This window comes from Camelus dromedarius, chromosome 30, assembly GCF_036321535.1.
Source record: "Camelus dromedarius isolate mCamDro1 chromosome 30, mCamDro1.pat, whole genome shotgun sequence".
In the NCBI taxonomy this organism is placed as follows: domain Eukaryota; kingdom Metazoa; phylum Chordata; class Mammalia; order Artiodactyla; family Camelidae; genus Camelus; species Camelus dromedarius.
The window spans coordinates 17,316,702-17,331,682 of NC_087465.1; the positions used below are offsets into that span (position 1 = coordinate 17,316,702).

The 14,981-nt window shown below is 37.6% G+C and overlaps 1 protein-coding gene across 1 annotated transcript in view; it reads left to right on the top strand.

The window, feature by feature from the left end:
- The first annotated feature begins 3,825 nt into the window (after positions 1-3,825).
- PKIA (cAMP-dependent protein kinase inhibitor alpha) overlaps positions 3,826-14,981 on the top strand; it is a 91,080-nt gene continuing 79,924 nt past the window's right edge. The window contains exon 1 of the mRNA XM_031441437.2: positions 3,826-4,021. The gene's annotated coding sequence lies outside the window, so the exon portion shown is untranslated. The remainder of the gene's footprint in view (positions 4,022-14,981) is intronic.

Below are 14,981 nucleotides of genomic sequence, written 5' to 3' on the forward strand. Positions count from 1 at the left end.
CCCCACACAATAACTTCCTGTGGCCGGGATCCTCACCTTCTTTTTACCGTGGCTCCCTCTGACAATCTGGATCGGTCCACTTAAGTGTTCTTAAAATAACATTTTCTTAAAACTATTTTGTTTGTTTTTTAGAAGGGGATAAATGAGGTTTATTTATTTATGTATTTAATGAAGACACTGGGGATTGAGCCCAGGAACTCTACCATTGAGCTACACCCTCCCTGCAAAATAACACTTTTAAATTCATAAAGTATATAGAATTTCAATGGAAACTAATTGCTAATTTTTAAATGCAGTTATTAGAATATTTTAAAAGCCAAATTTATGATATAGAAATATATGAGCATTTAGACTCATTAAATAGCAAGATATAACAGAGATTCTATGAACTACTAAGAAATAGTGATGTTGGGAGATGGGTTAACAATTCTGATACACATGCACTGGAATTGAACAATAAAGTAAATAGATGGTGGATGGTGATAGCCACATTTCTCACTATTGAAGTGTGAATTACACATAAGCAAGAGGAAGAAGCGAAAATAATCTGTGTTAATGGGTTATAGTTGCAGATATCAGTATACACTCACTTAGCTCAATATAGACATAGATAGTTACATATATGTGTATATACATGAGTTCATACACATATATTTCTCTGCTCTCTCATTTAAGAGAGCCTAAACAAACGATACCCCATTAGCAACTAGCACACCTAGAGCCCGGATCTTGGTTTCTGTTACCATTCTCCAATAAAAGGAATCAGGGCTCCCTGGAGAAATGACTGAGTCTAGGACTGGGGAGGAATATGCAAAATGAGCCTGGAACATCTTGTGGTACCAGAAGGTTAGGAAATGTAAACACATATAATAGTACGCATACACACACACACACACATCAAACGGAGTATGCCAAAGAAGCAAAAGCACCAACAGAAAGAACTCCTAAAGGCCAAAGCTGGAACAATTTTGGAATAATTTGAACAAAGTAAAGCGGTATTAGATTTTAACCCAAGTATAAAATAAATACCTACGAATCTCTACTGATCCAAATAAATAATTGAATAAACTACTATTTAGGGGAAAATAGACAAATCTTGCAGAAGAATTCTGAATACTTTATGTACATACTCTGCCCTCAAGGAGGTTGAGCATAACTCTCCATTCCTTAGGTGTGAGCTTGACAGAGTGACTTCCTTCTAACAAGTACAGTGCGGAAGGAGTGGAGGAGTAACTCTAGAGTGGAGAAATATGAGATGCTACCTCAGCCCGGTTATCAAGGTCAACACCAACGGTCAAATCACTTTGATGGTATATACCCTTGATACGATGTTATAAATATGGCCCTTTATCTGTGGTTGTCCTCCCAATAAACCATAATCCCAGTCTTATCATGGAAAAAGCATCAGACACATGACATTAGTGGGTTATGCTACAGAATACTTGACCACCACTCCCCAAAACTATCAAGGTTATCAAAAACAGGAAAAGCCTGAGAAATGATCACATCCCAGAGGAGTCAAAGGGAACTTGATAACTAAATGAAATGCAGTATCCTGGATGGAAACCTGAAACAGAATTAAGGACATTAGATAAAAGCTGAGGAAATCTGAATGAAGTACAGACTTTGGTTAATATTGTAGCATTAATATTGGTTCTTCAATTGTAGCAAAAATACCATACTAGTATAAGGTGTTAATAATAGAAGAAATTGGGAATGGGATACGTAAGAACTCCATACTATCTCCTTAATTTTCCTGTACATCTAAAACCATTCTAAAAATATATAGTCTAGGCCCATCCATGGAGATTATCATTCTATGTAAATTTAAGTCAGAAAGAGAAAGAAAAATACCATATATCATTCATATGTGGAATCTAAAAAAAAAAAAGAGAGACGCAAAAGAACTTGTTTACAAAACTGAAACAGACTCATAGACATAGAAAACAAACTTATGGTTACCAAAGGGGAATGGGGGGTGGGAAGGGATAAATTGGAAGTTTGAGATTTGCAGACACTAATGACTATATATAAAACAGATAAACAAGTTTCTTCTGTATAGCACAAGGAACTATATTTAATACTTTATAGTAACCTATAATGAAAAAGAATATGAAAAGAAATACATGTATATCTATGACTGAAACATTATGCTTAACACCAGAAATTGACACGACTATACCCCAATTAAATAAATAAATAAATAAAAGTCTATTAAATAAAACAAAAAAGGTAACAATGATTTCATTGTAACATTAGGGTAGTGATATTTTGAGATACCAAAAAAAAAAAAATGCAATGGAAATTATCTGTGACATCTATTGGTGACAAAGTCACACATACTTCTAATATTACTGTGTTTGTTGTCTGCATTTATATTTAGAGGAAATGTTAAATTTCAGTTAGACGTTAGTGAAATTAAAGATGCAATATTCCCTTCCAGATTCCACATACCCTTTGATGCATATTAAGAACCCCCTGCTTTTTGGTCATATTTATGGACTAATTTTATGAAAGTAAAGCTCAGATTGATGAATTAGGTTGTTTCAGCTTTCAAAAAGTATGCATTCCAGGGTCAAGACTTCTTACTGAGTTTTGCTGAACTCTGTTTACTATACTATCTCCCAATTTTGGAACTGCTAAACAGAGGGTTGGGAACACCTCATAGATCAAAAGTACTGCCTCGGTCCTGTGTAATTGCAGTATTTAGGTTGCTGGGCAAATCCAAGGGTAAAGCTGGCCCAGACCTAGTGACAGGCAATTAATTCTAAACGCAAGTTGAATGTGAGAACTCCACTCACACAGAATCCTAGTGTCAAAGAGCCTCTCTACTTGGGAATGGCTCAATATTGGGAAAAGAAACTCTGGTTCAGCTGTAAAGACAGGTCATCCTTGACCTTCCCCCCACTCCCCCCTTAAATCCTCAAACTGCTGATCTGGTCAGTTTAGGAGAGCAAGAAGAGGTAAGGAGGGAGGGAGGAAGACTGAGACAGAACGAAAGACAGAGAGACCTGTTAATAGCTGGTGCCAATTTAAAGAGAGAAAGGCTTATATGCATATATGCTCGTATTATTCCTGAAGCCAATTCTGATACCTTCGGGAAAGAGAGATACAGCCATCTGTTAATGTGGATTCAGCTTCTTTGTTTCCAAATGTTATAGCTGTCACCAGAACAGCCATCCCAATTGGGGTAGGGCGGGGTGTGGGGGTTTAGAGAGGGAACATCTGTCCACTAAGTGCACCACTAAACAGCAAAAAATCCTAGGGCGACCCATCTCTCTTTCCTTGAGTTCTTTCTCTAGTCAGTCCTACTTCTCCAATCCTTTGGGAGTTTCCTGTTCCATTACGTAGGCAAGAGGGCGAGAGGTCCCAGCTTTCATAATTGTGAGTGGTTTGGCTGTGTGTGTACGTGCGCGTAATTGTGTGTATGTTGGGGGGAACTGGAGCCTCCTACAAGGGGTTTAGAAAAACTGATTGTCTATTTGAAACACTCTCGGAGTGTTCGAATGTTTACCTTAAAAGATAATCCCACTCTCAAATTCAGTAAAATGAACAATACTGATAAGGAAGATGTAGAGGGTGGGAAACCCACACAGTGGAATGGAGCTGTCCATGCGGCGAAAGTGACAGGGGAGCGCTCGGAGGAAAGGCGAGATGCAGAGAAAGTCTCTCTGGCTCTTCTCTCTCGGGCCATCATCCGGCGACGCTTCTTCTGTAAAAGCATTCATAGAAAATAATCCTAAAACCGGGACGGGTTGCGACCGTCCCGCGCAGTTTCCAGGCGTCCTTCCCCGCCGCCGGGAGAGGTCCCTCTCCCCCCGTGGCAGGCGCGGAATGTGGCGATCCGGCCCGGGGAGGGGGATGACTTCATGCGGCCGGAGCTCGGCGGCGGGAGCAGCTGCTGCAGCTGGCAGGTGGGGTGGGGGCCGGCCGAGCTGACCACGCTCAGGGCCCGGCGCGGCGGCACTGCGGCCCCGGGGCAGCGGGCGCCGGGGACCTGCGCTGACTCGATCCGGAGAAGGTAAGCGGCTCCGCTATTATGAGCCTCCGCCACCATGCGCGTTGCTTTCCGCTCGGTTAATAAAGGGGTTTGTGTTACAGAGGGAAGAAAGGGAAATATCCCTGCTGCATTCTGCAGTGGGAAAAGGAGCAACAACTGGAATTGAAATGTTAATCAGCCAAGTGCCTGAGATTGGAGGAGCAGTGTTATTGGGCAAACAAAGAAGGCGGTCAGCCCTCTGTACTCAAAGATGATCGACCATTGCAATGCCAGACTCGCTTAGAGAATGAAAGAGGATTCAAAATGTAAAATAATTTGAGTTGCACTTTTACGTTGCTACCTTCAACCTTCACTTGGTTGTTTGCTGGTTTGGGAGCCGCAGGTCCCTGACAGCAGCCCGGGGAAGTAATCAGAAATCTTCCCTCTCCTGCCTCCCTCTGTCTTCTCCCTTTCCAGTTATCGAAATGGGTCTGTGCACATTTCAATGTCAAACACTTCAATACTGAATCTCTAGAAAGAGTCTCAAATTAGAGGAGAAACTTACCTCCTGGAGTTCAGCTTGGGTTGAGCAGCACTTGTCTCCACTTCTCCCTTCATTTACCATCTTGTCTGTCAATCATTTCATTGATTTTTTACCCCCCTCAGGGATGCTTTGCCCATTCACAGGCCAACTCTTGTCAGTTCCTGTCTACCACCTCTGTTCCATGACTGATTTTGTCAAGCACCCAGAAAGGGCATTGCCCTACACCACTTTTGGTATTCTCTCTATACACTGTTACCTGTGTCCTTCCCCCAAATACATAGCATGAAAAAAAAAAAAATCCTTTTAGCCCAGTACCAACATGGTTTCCGATAACTCCCTTCATTGTAGTCACTGCGGCTACCAGAGGCGTTTAGGGGACAGCAGAATCTGATGGGGCGTGAGAAAGAGGGTTATACCTACATATTTCACTCCCTGTGCGTAGGAATAGGTAGAAGTAGAAACGAGAATGTCAGTCTATCCAGTTTTTCTTGAAGCTTTTTTAAGTCCAGCGGGGTTGTGAGTCACCTACCTGGGCAGAATATGGGGCTAGTCCTCCCCCCAAAGCAAGCAGTGTGTTTGTCCTAGGATTCCCCAGTAACCTCGAAAGAGTTTCCAGAGAGGCTTTCCCCACAGGCAGTTAGCAAGCCAGTGGAACTGGCCAATCTAAGCCTCAAGTTATTTGAGCACCTTCAAGTTAGTCTCCCCTTTTAGGGGTTCTGACCTAGGATTTTGCCACAGAAGCCTTGCTTCTGAGCGCAAGTGCCTACTCCTGTTGCCACCTAGAGATTTACATTTGAATGATATGCTGTGAAATGGTTAAGATGGCTGTGATGGGGATTGCAAATGTGCCACTTCACCAACGGAGAACAGTTACAATAAGCCAGACTGGGGGTGTCTGTGTGCCAGTATTCTACTTGAAGGGAGATTGGTTATCTTTAAATTTGAAATTAAAGAGACAGTCTGACTCAACAGCCATGTAATTTTATTTTAGCAAATCAAAACAGGAGATCAGTGAGAAGAGGGGCAGGATTTACAACTAAAAAAATTACCTCTGCTTATTTTCCTTTTTTAATATTTCTTTTAGACAAAGATACTGGTTCTGAAAAATCATGCTAATTCTATTATATATCATTATTGTTTTTCTGATTATGAATTCTCTATTTATAAATGCACTTTGGAAAGATTTGAGTTGGTTTCTTTGTCTCTACCTTCAGTATATGAGGCAGAGGGAATGGAGGGGGTGGGCAAATCCCACTCCAAGTAGCCCAATTCAGGAACTGTTTCCCTAGACCTTGAAAACCTCTCAGGACCAATTTTTTTTTTTTTTTTGGCTTGCTTTTTGTTATTATAATCTGTTGAATGCTGTTTGGATTTAGAATACCAAAATTTCAAGATTCTAAAATTTTAACTCAGGCCCACCAACTAGAAGAGGGAACAAAGAACAAGAACAGCAAAACCCATTCTTGTATCCCCTTTCTTGCCTAATCATAAAATATTGAACTATATGAATCATTATTTTGAATAATAAGTGAAAAAATAGTAAAAATACTAATTCATTTTTAAGAAAGTATCCCAAACCATATGAAATAGAGATTAGTGCAAATGATCTTAAGTATAATGAAAATTTCTGTAATTTTAAAAAGCATCTTTATGTTGAAGAATAATGCATGAAAATATCCTAATGATTGTTAAACATTAAAAGTGTCTATTACTTGGTTTTTGGAGGAGCTGAATTCTTTGGCAAGAAATGAGTGAGGATTAGGGGACTGGTGCTATTTAGGCTGGCATCAAACCTGCCAGTATTTTACAGCTAAGATGCATACATTTAGTGATGGACTGGGTTGGAGAAGTCTTTTGGGGAATAAAGAAAACAGAAAATTTAATTTCTCATTTCAGTGTAACTAAGATAATTAAATTTAGAGGATTTCTGAATTTGGACTTGGTTATATTTAAACAATTTTAGAAGAAAGTTCCCAATTTCAGAGCCCTAGGAAGAAATGTTTGTATGATTTCCTGACTGAAACTGATTGATAAGTTTCTTTCCCTTTTTTAAACATTTCTCGGAGAAAGGAAAAACTGCCTGGTGTTAAGAAATGAAGGAGGAATACAAACTAGAAGAATGTGCACTGTTAGGTGCTAAATGAACCGTAGGAACTTTTTGTAGTTTTAACAAGATAGAATTGAAATCAATCTGTGGCTTTCTAATTACATTTAAAAAAATATTTAGTCTGGTGCATGGTCAGGTGTTATTAGTAACTTAAGAGGGTACAAATTTTGGAGTCAAAGTTGCCCTCTCCTAACAAAAGGCATATTCTGGTGCTGTATTGCTGCCCTTAGTTACAATTGAAAGAGATCTATTCTGAGATTTTGAAAAATGGAAAAAGAAAAAGAAAAGTAGGATTAATAACGCTGAAGAATTGTCATTTCTATTTAATCATTGCCTCCACTGAGAATGGGTAGAAAAAAGTGCTATTTTGAAAGTTGTCAAAGGTTTTTTCACTGCCAGATTTCTGTGTTGTTTCACCCTGTTCATCGTCTTTATTTTTTTAAGTTCTCTCCTATGTTCTTTTTTTGTTTTAAATTAAATGCTTGTAAAAGTATTATCAATAGTCAATATGTATCAGGCACTGAGATATCTCTTTATCTAGCTTCTCACTAATCCCCTTAAATTACCCCATGACCAGCCTAAGCCAACCTGTCTTCATTTCCCATTTGTGCCCCACGATGCATGCCTGTATGTCTTCTGTTCCTTTCACTCACTCTGCCGCATGTTGAAACTTTGTTCACATCAGATACTGCCTCTTCCGTGAAGCCGTCCCCGTACCCACCTTCCTTCTTGCGTCAAATGTGTTTCACCCTTGTCTAAATTCCTATGGCACTTTCTATCTTGGTCTGTCCTTTTCTGTGAACATGCTTTGCTCTTCTAAAAGAGCCCTGGAGAGCAGAGTCTGTGACTAATAACTTTTTATTATCTGCAACTCATAGTACAGTGCTTAGCTATGTGTATGCAAGGTAGACAGATGTTCAACAATTTGATTTAAGTGAACAAGTTCAGTATTTTCCAGGGGTGTACATCTACCTACTCAACTAGTCGAGATAGGCTCTAAATATGTGTGTAAGTACCGTTTTAGTTGTTTAAAATCCTTATATAATAACAAATATAGTGAAAGTATATTCAAACAGTTACATTTAACAAAAGTTATTGTGAGCCTACATGCTCTTAAATGGGTATTAGCTCATCCATATTAAAAAGCATGGTAAGCGTTACAAAACAAAACTTTAAAGAAGACATTGTACTTGTTTTCAGTATGCTTGTGTTCTATTGAAAAAGACTAAGCATGAGCAGATGCCTTTATATATAAGTGCTTATCGAGTTTTAAGGCCCTCTCTGGGTACTTTCATCTATGGTATCTCATTTCATCCTTCTACTGTATGCTATTTTTATAATGAGACTCAGAAGTGTCACCTAAATCACAGAGATACTTTCCCCATTACCATGCTGCTCTTTGAAGTGTAACAGGGTAAAGGAAAATGATAAAAAACATACCGCCCAAGCCATCAGAGTTGTTTAAAATTGTTTTGTGATCAGTCTTTCCAGTGTTTTTTAAACTTTTGGGTCCTAACATCCCCACTGATAATTCAATAGGGGCTATACATCCACTCCCCAAGTACATACACAAACACACACACAGAATTTTGTATATAATGACAGGTGTTTAAGGACCTGATAAAGCCCTCCTTTACAAACAGTTTAAGGACTTCTACTCATCTACTTTATTTTTTGCTTGTTCAGTGTTTAATATTTATTTTTGTACCTATTAAAATTTTTTAAAAAGTTAATTGTTATAGATTGAGATATAAACTTGAGCACATTCTTACTTTACTTAATAACTTTTTTGTGTTTTTGTATTCTTTCCCTCTCACACAAACATACAAATTTATATAAATTAGATCAAATAATACTTTTTTTGTGAAAAGGCTTTTAACCATTAATCATTGAGTATAATATTAGCTGTGGGCTTATCATAGATGGCCTTTATTATGGTGCAGTATATTCTTTCTATTCTGTATTTGTTAAAAGTTTTTATCATGAATGGATGTTGAATTTTGTCAAATGCTTTTTTTTTTTTGCATCTGTTGAGATGATCACATGATTCTTTTCTTTCACTCTGTTAATGTGTTGTATCTCATTGCATATTTGCATATATCATACCATCCTTGCATCCTAGGAATAAACCCCACTTGATTATGGTGAAAGATCCTTTTAATGTACTGCTGAGTTCAGTTTGCTAATATTTTATTTATTTATAGATTCTTTGCATCTATATTCATCAGAGATAATGGCCTGTAGTTTTCTTTCCTAGTAGTGTCCTTTTCTAGTTTTAGTGTCAGAATAATGCTGGCCTGGCAAAATGAGTTTTTCTCTTCAGTTTTTTGGAAGAGTTTGAGAAAGATTGGTGGTGATTCTTCTTTAAATGTTTGGTAAAACTTACTAATGAAGCCATTTGGTCCTAGGATTGTCTTCATTGGGAGATTTTTGATTACTGATTCAATCTCCTTACTACTAATTAGTCTTTTCAGATTTTCTGTTTCGTCCTGATTCAGTCTTGGTAAGTTGTATGTTTCTAAGAATTTTTCCACTTCTAGGTTGTCCAGTTTGTCAGTATATAGTTGCTCATCGTAGCCTCTTATAATCCTTCGAATTTCTATGTTATCAGTTGTATTGTCTCCTTTTTCACTTATAATTTTGTTGATTTGGATCCTTTCTTTCTCTTTTTCCTTGGTCAGTCTAGCTAAGGGCTTATCAATTTTGTTTATCTTTTCAAAAAACCAACTCTCAGTTTGGTTAATTTTTTCTGTTGTTTTCTGTTCTCTATTTCACTTATTTCTGCTCTAATATTTATTAATTCCTTTCTCATGCTAATTTTGGACTAAGCTTGTTCTTTTTTTCTAGTTCCAGAAGGTATAGAGTTAGGTTGTTTATTGAGGATTTTTCTTGCTTCTTAATTTAGGTGTTTTTTGCTATACACTTCCCTCTTAGAACTGCTTTTGTGAATCCCATAAGTTCTGGTATGTTGTGTTTTCATTTTTGTTGGTCTCAAGTAACTTTTAAATTCCTGTTTAATTTCTTCTTTGAGCCATTGGTTATTCAGAAACATTTACAATTGTATCTTCTGGATGTATTGATCTCTTAATTACTATGTAATGACCTTCTTTTTCTCTTTTTTATCATTTTGAGTTTAAAGTCTATTTTGTTTTGTCTGATATAAGTATAGCTACCCCTGTATCTTTTTAAGTGCCATTTGCTTGAAATGTCTTTTTCCATTCCTCCACCCATAGTATATGAGTCTTTAAGGCAAAAGTGAGGGTCTGGTAGGCAGTATATTATTGGATCTTGTTTTGTAAATCCATTCAGCCATTCTATGTCTTCAATTGGATAATATAATCCAGTTATGTTTAAAGCATTGATAGGCAAGGACTTATTACTGCCATTTTGTTCATTGTTGTCTTGTTGTTTCGTAGATCCATTGTTCCTTGTTTTTTATTTTTCTTTTTTGTGTTTTGCAGTCTCTTGGTATCAGTATTCTTTGACTTCTTTATCATATTCTTTTGTGTTATTACTATAGGATTTTCCCTTGTGGGTATCATGTGGCTTACATAAAACATCTTAAACTTATAATACCCTGTTTTAAAGTGATAACAACTTAAATTCAATAGAATCTGCAAAATTTACACTTTTATTTCTTCTCCCTTTTACATTTTAGGTTATTGCTGTTACAACTTATCTATTTTTTATGCTGTATGACTAGTAACAAATTATTGTAGTTATGGTTATTTTTGCTATTTTTTAACTGTGAAACTAAACTTGTAAGTGAATTATGCACCCCTATTACCATATTGCAAATTTATGACTATATATTTACAATTATCAGTGAGATTTATGCTACCTTTTTATGTTTTTATGATGTCATTTAGCATTTTTTTTTTCACTTCTACTCAAATTACTTCCTTTCGCGCTTCTTGTAAGGCAGATCTGGTGGTAATAAACTCTTTCAGCTTCTGTTTGTTCAGGAAAGCCTTTATCCCTTTTTTGTTTCTGAAGAACAGCTTTGCCTGGTATAGAATTCTTGGTTGACAGTTATTTTCTTTCAATATTTTGAGTATGTCATTCCATTCTTTCCTGGGCTGAAAAGCTTCCCTTGAGAAACTCACCAGTAGCCTTCTGGGGGTTACCTTGTTTGTAACTTCTCTCTTTTCTACTGCTTCTTGTGAAATTATTTCTTCATCTTTGACTTTTGACAATTTAATTACAATGTGTCTCAGTTGTAGCCCTACTTCAGTTCAACCTATTTGGAGTAATTTGGGCCTCACGGATCTGGATATCCATCTCTCTCCCCAAATCTGGAAAGTTTTCAGCCATCATTTCTTTAAGTGTACTTTTTGTCCCTTTCTCTCTTCTCCTCTGGAGCTCCCATAATGCAAATATTGTTTCTTTTTAATAATTTCCATAGGATTTCCACAGGATTTCTTCACTCTTTTTTGTTCTTTTTTCTTTTTGTTCCTCTCACTGGATAATTTCTATGGTCCTGTTCTCCAGTTTGCTGATTCTTTCTTGTTCGTGGTCAAATCTACTTTTGAAACTCTCTATTGAATTTTTCAATTCAGTTACTATATTTTTCAACTCTAGGATTCCTGTTTGGAATTTTCTGATGGTTGCTATTTCTTTGCTGAACTTCTCATTTTGTTCATATATTGTTTTCCTAATTTCCTTTAGTTATCTATGTTTTCTTGTAGCTCACTAAACTTCTTTATGAGGATATTCTAAATTCTTTGTCTGATAGTTCATACATCTTCATTTCTTTAAGATCAGATATTGGAATTTCATTAGTTTCCTTTGGTGGTGACATATTTGCCTGATTTTGGGTAATCCTAGATTTCTTACATTGGTATCTGCACATTTGAGTAATCAGGCTCTTCTTCCAGACTTTACTGAATACTTTATATTCAGTAGTGGATGGGGCTATGAATTAGCTTCCTAGCTGGGCAGCAGGACAGGAATCAGGGTTTGCATAGTTCATTGTTTAGGAACTCAAATCAGGCCAGAATGTGCACTGAATTCCCTGGTCAGATAAGGACACTGGGTTTGCTCTGTAGATAGAGGAGGCCACAGGCTGTGGTCTCTGTTCAAGTGTAGGGCTATTGAATGGGCTACATAGCTTCCCATGTGCTCCGGTTAGGCTTCCTGTTTGGACAGGCTAAAAGCTATATTCAGCAATGAGCAAGGCTGTGAATTAGATTTCCTGCCTGGGTGCAGCATGAGAAGCAGCTCTAAGACCACTAAAGCTCTTTGTTGTCCTAACTCAAGCTGACCCAAACCTCAAGTTCCCTGGCTGCACAGGGCCACTGGCTTTGCTTGGCAAACTGTCAGCTCTGCCTACCCTTCTTTAGGCTTGAGCACTGCTGAGCTGCACATTTTCCAGGAGTTATCACCAGCCCTTCTAGTCAGATGGGACAAGAAGACACATTTCCCAGCAGGTGGGATGGGGCTAATCTCAGCTCCTTTGGCTGGGTAGGAGGAGGGCAGCCACTCTGGGCTACTTTTAATTTGTTAAACAGGCTTCCCAGTCAGGAGAGGCTGGGAGCTACTCTCAGCCTTGGCTATTAATTAATCTTCCTGCCTGTGCATAGCACAGGAACCTTCTACACTTGGTATTGGCTTTGCTTTGGGAGCAGTCAGCTCTGTCCTCCCACCTTTGCTCAGCCAGGCAAATCTGTACCCCACCTAGTTCCCTGGTTATAGTTCACCCCTCAACTTGGCTCTGATGAGCAAAGCCACTGGTTGTGATCACTACTTGGGCACTGCAGGTGTGAATTCATTCTGTCACAGTCCCTGTAACTGGCTGTTGCACATCCCTCCCTACTTCATCACAGTCTAACTCAGTGGCCAAGCTCTCCAGATCCCCCTGTAAACCCTTTAGGGCAGATCAGAGCAGGGGCTCCTACAAAGTAACCCCAATGCTGGGGGTGTGCTGGCTGTCCTCGCAGGTTCTCTTCCCAGAAGCTCAGGGCAGATTTCACTGTGTGGTGCTGTGCAGGCCTGGAAGAGGGGCAATGCAGGCAATGTGCAGCCACTTCCACCCTTCTAATGCAGTCTGCCTTGGTCTCTGGTGCAAGGGAATGCTTTAGTCTCACCCCATGTTCTAGGATTCTCTCAGTGGTGTCTTATTCCCAAATAGTTGTTAGTTGTTCCTTCTGTGAGGGAGAACAAAGCCCAAAATGACCTATTTCACCATCTTGGTGATGCCACCCTACTCTGGACTCACTTTGACAATGTATGTGCCCTTCAGTTAGCCCAGACATTTCTGGTACCTGAAATGAGGTTCCCTTTCTATTGCTCTCCATGCTTTAGGACTTAAAATGAGAGCTCTTCATTAGCACTGGCACCAATGCAGCTGACATGACTAGCAAGCAAGTGCCAGTGAGGATAATGAGTCAAAGAACCTTGATTAATGGAAAAAGAATCCCAGAAGGAGCTCTGAATATTATACATTCCAGATGACTTATTTAAAGTTTTCCAATCAAAACCGTTTTTACAAAAAAGAAACAGTTCTCAGACTTAAGAGTACTATACTGCCAAATATGTAGAACTTTGCCAGCAGTTGAGTGGTGTAGTCTACTATGAAATATATTTAGTTATCTTAGGATGGACGTATGTCTGCCTCGAAGTTACTATTTCTTTCTAGTAATTCTATCTACAATAATATATTTGCTTTTGCCAAGTTAAGAAAAGAATGAAAAGTTATGTTCATCCCTCCTAGGTTCCAAAACAATTACCAGCATAAAAATGCATTAAAATTCTTAGCTGATACTTGAGGAAACCAGTACTAGTTAGCGTGGTTCCTGCTGATCCATGTGAAGAGAGGCATGACTGGAACATCAGTCTAGAAAAAGCAGAGATGGAAAGATGGAGAGAGAGAAGACTCAAGAGGACAATGTGAACTGTTTCTTTCTTTACACTTCCCAATGTATGATAATAACTGTATAAGCTATTTAAGTAAGTGCAATTTCATGGAAACTTCATAATATGCTTAATATGAGGCAAATTTGTATTTTATGCTATAGATTTTTATTATTTTTTATTATGATAAAATATTATATATATACCATATATGTTAGGTTTTAGTTGGAAAATACTCTCATTGCATTGCGCTTGTATTACATTAAAGATATCTAGCATATAACACTACTATGTTACCTTTGTTAGTTGCCCAGTAATGTGTACCATGAGTGTGCCATAATTTTATTCAATCAAAACCCATTGATAAACATCTGTCAAGTCTGAAATTGTTTTATGGTTTCACGCTATGTGGTAATGGACATGGAAGTGTGTCTTTATATTTTGGTGCTTTTAACTTTTGATGGAAGAATTCTAAGAGTGGTACAAAGTGGTATTGTTGGATCATAAATTATGCACAAACATTTATAATTTGAGTATGTATACTGATGATAAAAATCATAAACTGTTTTAACACATAGTATTTCTGTATTTTCTGTGACCATTTCTATCTTAAAAAATGAATACAAGTAATATAAGGGAATCCATGTAACATGATCTGAGCAAGGAAATATTCATTTTTAGTTCATGGAAGAAAAATCCAATGCATAAGTATTGAAAGATTTTAAGTCTCTCAATCACACATTTCATCTTTGCAAAAATATTACAGAGTACATCACAGATGTCAGTTATGTCTTGTAACAACAGTGTAGAAAACTGGAAATGTCTATAGCTATATATATTTTTTAAGCTTCAGCAATTGATCATTTGTATCCAGCCTAAACTAAAAAAATTGTTAGACTACTTTTTAATCTAAAACTATATTTTAGTTCAAATTTATTCACCTCCATTATCATAAATCTTTTATTTTGTTGGGTTTTTTCTTAGTTTCTCTTTAACATATCCTTTATAATTTATTCTGAAACAGAATAATTAAAGCCCAATGATGAGAGTGTCTTATATAAGCTGAACTATAGAATATTGGAATATCTGAAGTATAAACAGAATTGGCAAGACTTTTAACTACACTCCTTAGAAGATTGTCTTGATTTGCATTGTCCCAGAAAGGAGAAACAGAGCTTGCTGGGGATTGCATCATGTATTACTTGAATTAGACATTAACATGTTAAAAGGGCAAGGATGAAGCAACATGTTTATAACACACTTTTGAAAATTACTTAGAACTGAAGGGTTGCAAGAACACAGACAGACACACCCTAGACATTTCACAACACTATTTTAAGGTATGCCTTTTCTTTGGTTAATTGGAATAAAGGGACGTATTAAACACTTCTATTATTTACTTTCATCTTTACAACTGTCTGATCAAATCCTCATTAAACAACAGGCATAAAACAAATAAGCATTCTGACCTTCGCCTAAATAAGCAACAACAAACCCAG